Source organism: Scleropages formosus, chromosome 3, assembly GCF_900964775.1.
Source record: "Scleropages formosus chromosome 3, fSclFor1.1, whole genome shotgun sequence".
Classification (NCBI taxonomy): domain Eukaryota; kingdom Metazoa; phylum Chordata; class Actinopteri; order Osteoglossiformes; family Osteoglossidae; genus Scleropages; species Scleropages formosus.
Window position 1 is genome coordinate 38,728,630 of NC_041808.1, and position 8,151 is coordinate 38,736,780.

Below are 8,151 nucleotides of genomic sequence, written 5' to 3' on the forward strand. Positions count from 1 at the left end.
TAAGAAGAGAGCCGCTCTAATCCTGCTCTGCTGGAATTTCCACAATTTAAGGAACACACATTTTTCAGTGCAAACGTCTTTTTTTCCTTTTTAAATAATGTACCACAGTCTAGCACACACTGCAGCGGCCCAACGCTGGACTCACACGCTGGGATTTGAGGAATGTGAACGCAGCGGCTGTGTGTGCTTCACAAACTCTAGCGGATCTGCAGCGTTCACGTGCATAGGGAGAGGCAGCGCAACCTGTCGGAGTGCAACGTTAATCCGACAGGTGGTGCGCAGCTACAGCTCCCTCTGCTGGGGGAACAGACCCACATTGGACAGGTTCTCTGCTGACATGTTCTGTGGTGCAGGTTGCACACACACGCGCGCACACGCACGCACGCATTTTCAGAACCGCTTGTCCCATACGGGGTCACGGGGAACCGGAGCCTACCCGGTGACACAGGGCATAAGGCCGGAGGGGGAGGGGACACACCCAGGGCGGGACGCCAGTCCGTCGCAAGGCACCCCCAGCGGGACTCGAACCCCAGACCCACTGGAGAGCAGGACTGTGGTTCAACCCACTGCGCCACCACACCCCCCGGTGCAGGTTGCATATGTGTATATTTTGGTGCTTGAAATGTAAACATCACCATATCAAACAAAGTGATTCTCCTATTAAAGGTTCTTTCATTTATTTATGTAGCAGACACTTTTCTCCAAGAGCAACTTCCACTTACCTCTATGTAGTGTTATCAGCCCACACACCTTATTCACCAACGTGACTTACACTGCTAGATACACTACACACAATGGCTCACTCATCCATACATCAGTGAAACACACTCTCTCTGTGTCACTCGCACACTATGGGGGAAACCTGAACAGTATGTCTTTGGACTGTGGGAGAAAACCAGAGCACCTGGAGGGAACCCACACAGACACGGGGAGAACATGCAAACTCCACACTAACTGAACAGGGCTGGAACCCACATCCTCTCGCACTGCCCACTGCTTGCTGTGCCACTGTGCCAGCCAGGCCATTTACATTTTTTTTTTTTTCTTACAGATCAGAATGAATCACCAACCCACCCAAGGATGTCTGCCTCCACACACTGTCTTACTCGACAGGAATAAATTTCTCCATTCATCATTTCTGATAATTAAAATCTTTATTCAATAAATACATTAATCCTAAAAACTGCCATGCAAACAATAAAATTTAAAATAATACTAAAATCAATAAGACCAACTAATATAAGAACCGCATGGCAGAACCTGTAAAACACTAAAGGACATACCCCAAGGCTTAAAACCATACTTAATAAATAATTAAAGGAAAACTTACCCGGTAACATTTACCGCTCAAGATGGACGATCCCCTGGCCTGTTCCCAGGGTGTTACCATACACCTTACCTACTGTTTTTGGGTGATTCCCTTTTCGCAACACGTCTCCCCTATTGTTGTTTTAGTAGAGTCGGTGAATGATAAAGTACATATACAGACTAAAACACAACATGCACCACACAGCAAAACTAAATCTACACTACACTAAAGTCAATTAATAGATAAATAACAATAAATACATAAATAAGAAAACACAAACGCAACCCACACGTAGTCATTGATATTTTATGATACACACCCTGGACGCCCAAGTCTACCTCTGTCTGGACCAGCTGGGTTCTGGTGTTCCAAAGCATTTGCTTGGCCACGCTAATCGCCAGCCACGTCCGGGCGGCTGCTGCCTTCTGAACGCCAGGGTCCCATCCCCCCAAGACTTTGTTGTACGTCAGTACCATCTGCGTATCGATCTTCCTGCACAGGCGAGTCACCAAATGCCAGACTTCTCGCACCTGCCCGCAGTCCCAAAAGGCATGTGCGAGAGTTTCACTCTCGCCACGCTGGAGTCACGGGCAGAGTGGGTGGCTGGTCAATTTGTGCCTGTACAGGACTACTTTGACCGGCAACTTACTGTGTATTCAACACCAGTTCAAATCTTATACAAGGCCCTGTGCTTAACGAGGGTCTCTGCCTCGACCCTGGCCGCCATGGGCTTACTCCACTTTACAGCTTGGCTGTAATGGGCGGGCCGTGTCTCGGCATTAGGCCCGGTGTTGGACCAGGACTTCACCAACTGGCGCATCGGAAGGGCCAACCAAAGACGCACAAAGTCCTGGTGGGGATGCTCAATCGGAGCTGCCAGTCGGTTACATAACTGGGAGAGGAAGAGACAATCCAGTTTAAGAGGAATATCAGGCACATCCCTCCCTCTTCCTTTGGAAGGTACATGACCTCCCTCCTCGCATACTCATACCTGCCCCCCCAGGCGAGATCGAAAACGTCCTTCGGGAGGCCTCTCCACATCGTGCGGGGGAAGGGGTGCACCTGCGCAAGGTAGAGCAAAGTGGGGAGGATGTCTACCTTCAGCGCCAGTGTTTTCCTTATTAAGGAGAGGGACCTTGTCCTCCACAAACCCATTTTCCGTCTGGCTTTGGTCAAACGTTCTTCCCAATTAACCCTGGCTGCACCTTCTGCAAGAAAGTTGACCCCCAACACCTTAAGAGGACCCTCGCAGAAGCAGACCATCAATCCCTGGGTGGGCGCGTATGGTGACCGCCAGCGGCTCAATATAAAGAACATAAAGGAGCGGGCAACCCTGCCTCACTCCACTCCACTGGGGCACCCACCCCCCCCCGAGGGAGCCATTGATGGTGACTTCCTCAGTGTAGAGCACACGCACCCACCTCAGGAAGTTAGGGCCAAAGCCCAATCTGCTCAAGGTATTAAATAGGAAGCGGTGATCCACTCGGTCAAACGCCTTTTCCTGGTCCAAACCGACCAGCGCGAGGGGGACCTTTCGGTCCTCCGCCCAGGCGATCGCGTCCCGGACCAGGTGCAAATTCCAGAACACAGAACGCCTGGGTACTCCGCACGTCTGGTCCCAGTGGATCAGGTCGGCCATTACCTTCCTCAGGTGCTCAGTCAGGACTTTCGCTATGATCTTTGCATCAAAGCATCGTGAGGGGTCTCCAGTTGGCAAGATCGGCTTTATCGCCTTTCTTGTACAACAAGGAGAGCACCCCTGTCCTCATACTCTTAGTGAGCAAGCTGCTGCCCAGCACCTCCTCAACAACGCACAGAAAAATCGGCCCCAAGATGTCCCAGAACGTGGAACAAAATTCCACTGCTAAACCATCAAGGCCGGGAACCTTGCGCCGATTCATTTTGCCAAGCACCTCCGACAGCTTGTGCAAAGTAATGGGGCTCTCTAAGTTGCCAAGGGCGTCTAAAGTAAAGGAAATAACCTGTAGAATCAAATAAAATTTGTTTTGTACTTGTGGGATGCTGCATTCGTAAGAGGTTTTGCGAAAACATAGGGGGTTTGTCCAGTGTGTGGAAACAGTGTGTTATGAATTGTGTGCTCAGGGACCCTCAAGATCTGCTTCCAACCCTACATATTTTACCTCAAAGTAAAGGGAATAAACTGTAAAATCAAATTAAATTTGTCTTGTAGTTGTAGGATTCATCATTTGTGAGTTTTTGTGCAAAAACCATAGTGGCTATGTCCAGTATGTGCTAAAATTGTGCAATAAATTGCATCCTCATTCAATCTCCGAAAGTTGTTCAAACCCCAGATATTATACGTCCAATTAAAGGTTATAACCTGTAGAACCAAAGTAAATTTGCTTGGTAGCTGTGGTATGGTGCATTTACGGTGCATTTCATATATATGCATTGTTATATGCGTATATATTATATAAGTATCATATGGAAAGTGTTAGCAATGGCATTAGGTAGGGGGTTTGAAGCAGTTTTTGGGCTTGCCAGGGCACACAATTCATTGCACACTTTCCCCATATACAGGATAAACCCACTAGTTTTTTGCTCGATACATCACAAATGCAGCACCCCAGGGGTGTGGTGGCGCAGTGGGTTGGACTGCAGTCCTGCTCTCCGGTGGGTCTGGGGTTCAAGTCCCGCTTGGGGTGCCTTGCGGCGGACTGGCGTCCCGTCCTGGGTGTGTCCCCTTCCCCCTCCGGCCTTACGCCCTGTGTTGCCGGGTAGGCTCCGGTTCCCCGTGACCCCGTAAAGGACAAGCGGTTCTGAAAATGTGTGTGTGTGCAGCACCCCACAGCTACCAGATGAATTTACTTTGATTCTACAGGTTATTATCTTTATTTTGAGCTACAACATGTGGGGATTCAATCAAATGTTGGACTTGAAAGAGGGTAGAATCGTTGAATCTGTAGCAACATGATGGGCGTTGGTCGCACCTGCACACAGGAGGTCGCTCCGGCTGCCCGTTAATGATCCTTTCGCAGGTTCACCTACGGAAACCTTGTTACGACTTTAACCTCCTCTAGATAGTCAAGTTCGATCATCTTCTCGGCGACCCAAAGACCTTACTAAACCATCCAATCGGCAGTGGCGACGGGCGGTCTGTACAAAGGGCAGGGACATTTTCTGCTCACATGCTCGTGCTGCAGCACCTGTGCGTCAGCGCATTATCCGCCGCTGGACTCGCTCCTCCTCCTCCTCAGTCATTGTCTCATGAGACCGTTCCTTCACACCGAGAGGAACCCGAGGCCCCAACAATCCCTAATTCATAGTTTAAAGGCGAACAAAGAGCCTTACAAAAAGTAAAATGAACAACTGATGAAATTTTCTCTCACAACGGGGTTGTGGGAGCTGTGGGCAGCCCTCGAGCTCACTACGTTGCGAAAAAAATGTGTATTACCTTAATTTCAGAAAAGACAGGAAAAGTGAAAGCCTAAAGTCCAAAAAGTAGACCTTCCAATGTTACTTTATCGTTTTATATTAAAACACCCACAACCAATCATATAACCCAACGATATTATGGATAGTAGTGAAAATCAAGCAAGAACAGTGTTCTTCTGGTGAAGAAAAAATGTGTAGAATCCCATTCAATTTATTTTTAATTGAGAGGACAATTGTGGACCTCGGCCCCATTCCTCTCCTCCTGCGGATACGGGGGGTTAAAGGCCCACCTCGGGCCGCCTGGCATCTGCGGTAGGAAGAAAAGACTCAGTTCAACAAGACAGTCAGATTACAGAAAAGTTAATTTATTCATGTGCGCACATGGGTGAGCCTCCTAGAGAGAGTCACACCTCAGCAGCTAAGCAAGCAGACATTTATACACATTCTAGGGCGGTTCTTCGCAAGCATGGGTGAGATACATGTTTTGTTTCATCATTCCAAACAGGTCAAGGTGCCCCCCAATCTCCCATCCTTTCATGAAAACACTCCCAGCCGTCCCCACTGTTATCTGTCTCATTACGCACAGTCTCACGCGAACTACGTAATTCTGTATTCCTCCAGATATCTTGTGGGAGCAGGCTGACACAGAAAGGGACGGACTGGAACCAAACTGCTGCCTGGAATGTGGCGCCTTCTTGCAGAGGCCGTTTCACTAATTAGACATTCTAATACAAAAGCATATAGCGCACAGCAAAGCTGTAGAATCAATTTTTCACATTCCACATGTCCCATTCAATTTGTGTTTTAAATGTTGCATGCTGCATTTGTGAAATGAAATGATACACTTTTAAGTTTCAACAGTCTCACTGCCTGAGTAACACACAGAAGAAGGGAAATCACATAAAATCAACTCTCATATACAAATTGCATACAAGTGGCAGTCATTTTTTTGTGCTCTCCCCATTACAATCAGTGCATGATCAATCCATGCATTGCACAGATTTGGTTAAATGAAAGTGAGAGACTGGATGTTAGGTTTGCTGTGACATCAACGCCCAAGATGGGCGCAAGGAGCAGAAAAGAAACTGTGGAGAGTAAACTTTCATTTAAACTTACTTCAGAAGTAGTATTAAACGTAGGGGCTATGGAGTTGTATTGAGGAGAGTTGTAATAGCTTTGTGTAAATAGTTGATATTAGTGTTCATGTATGTACATAGTTGAGTGTGTGATGTTCTGATTGATTGTCGTTCTGCTTATGCTCAGTGGTCAAGAGGGGAATTCTGGGGAGTTCTGGGGTGGCCCCTTAACCGTGGGGTGCGGTAGGGGGGCTGGGAGTGACCCAGGGAGATTCTCCAATGTTCTGTACTACTTGTACTGTCTAAAGTGTCTTTGTCAAGACTGCTGTTGAAAGGCATGCTTTTCCAAGGGACGGCTTGGTTCGGACTTCAGCAGCACGGTTTGTCCATTTGGTGTCCTGCAATCAAGTATCCCTTTTTTAGTTTATACATGAAGTTTTCGCCAGGAAGAACTCCATCTGCAAGGGAGGAACCTTCGATGGGTACACCCCTGAAAACTGCAGATGGACCACTGGCGAAAACAATGGACACTGGCAGAACTTCTTTTTCGCCGAATGGAATGCGGGCAGCGGATGGAGGACCGTTGAAAAACAGCTTGATTTTACTGGAGATCCTAGGAGGAAGACAGAGACTTCCGTGACCGACTTACCTTTATAAAAGAGGTAATTTTGGGTCTCCTCAGTCTTGCTGTGGAGGATGTTATTTGCGTTCAATGGAATAACCTGCTGCGGTTCTTTGACGTCACTTTAACTACAGAACTTTGTTTTAAAAGGATTTTTGAGAACTGCAGAACCCTCGCCAATCATTCTGCATTGAAATTCTATGATGTCGAGAACCGTTGGGTTAATAACCAGCGCATAGTGACTGTGCATGTTTTTAACCCTTTTATTTTGGCGAAGTCGATAGGGAAAAGACAGTTTCGGATCCGTTTGCTCCCTCATCCACAAGGTTTAGATGGGTTTCGCCACCCACCCGCTACTTTTAATTTGGGTACAAGCAAGGGCTATCTTTTTTATTCTAACCAGCCACCCTTCTGTCGAATGTGTCAGGGGTTTGGGCATACGGGGGCTGAGTGCACCAACATGCAGTGCAATAACTGTCTGGAGAAAGGCCATATGGCTAGAGATTGTAAAGGTCCATGCAGGTGTAATATCTGCGGGGCAGAAAAGCATCTTGCCCGCACTTGCTCTCAGAGGAAACCCTCCTATACTGACGCCGTGTCGGGGAGCCGGGTGTCTGGCGGAAGGGAGGAAGAGATGTTTGTCCAACGTAATGTTGCTGAGGAGCAGGTGCATGCAGAGTTAGGAGCAGAGAAGGAACACCTGATGTGTGTGACCCCAAGGACCTCACCCACCAAAGCCCAAAGTACCCTAAAGGATACAAATAGGAAGCGGAGCAAAGGCCTTACTCCAAAGGAGTACAAGAAGAGCAGAAGAGAGGAGGGGGTGAGCAGGAAAGAGGAAAAGCCAGCAGCAAAGATGGAGGAGGACCGAGACCGATGTTTGCTGGTAGGGGATGGAAGTCATACGGACTGGCCGGTTGTGGCTGCACCCCCCTACAGTATGATGAGCTCTTTATTCAGACCAGAATGATGATATTAATGAGCAGCCATATGTTACTGTAGATTTTCAGAGTATGATAGAATGTCAGGAGGGGAATGAATTTTATTTTTAAATTTGTTTTTAATGAATTTTAATAGGGTTTTTATTGCTCTTATGGTTGGTTAATTTATTTTAATTACTTAGTTATTTTAATACATTCAACATGGCGCCAGCACGAGGCGACGTGTTGATTACTCCTCCTCGCAGACTTGTTAGTTTAGTGTATATTATTTTGTTTGTGTCACTGTCCTTCCAGCCAGTTTATTCTCTTATTACTCATGACCGCCAAACACTTCTGCAAATACGTGAAACAGTGCGATTAGACGCAATTCTTAGCGTTTATAGAGCTGAACTCGGTACCTTCGCTCTGCCGCGAACAATATCATGACCGCGTCCCACCTGAGACCACACAGAAGACGCGATCTCGGAAATGGGGCCGCAGAGCCGGCGTTCAGTTGAGAGCGAAATGCCGAGGGCTACGACCTCCGATGCCCAGCATTTTCCTGTCCAACGTTCAGTCTCTGGACAACAAACTGGACGATCTCAGAGGGCGACTTAAATTCCGAAGAGATTTACGGAACTGCTGCGTTTTCTGCTTTGCGGCTCACCGCCAGCACACCGGACCACGCGGTGCAGCCCGAGGGATTCTCAATTTACCGCGCAGATCGGACTGATTCATCGGGGAAAAAGAGAGGAGGGGGTGTATGCTTTCTTATTAACAATGCATGGTGCACGAATGTGGAAGTGATTGCACAGAACTGCACTCCGG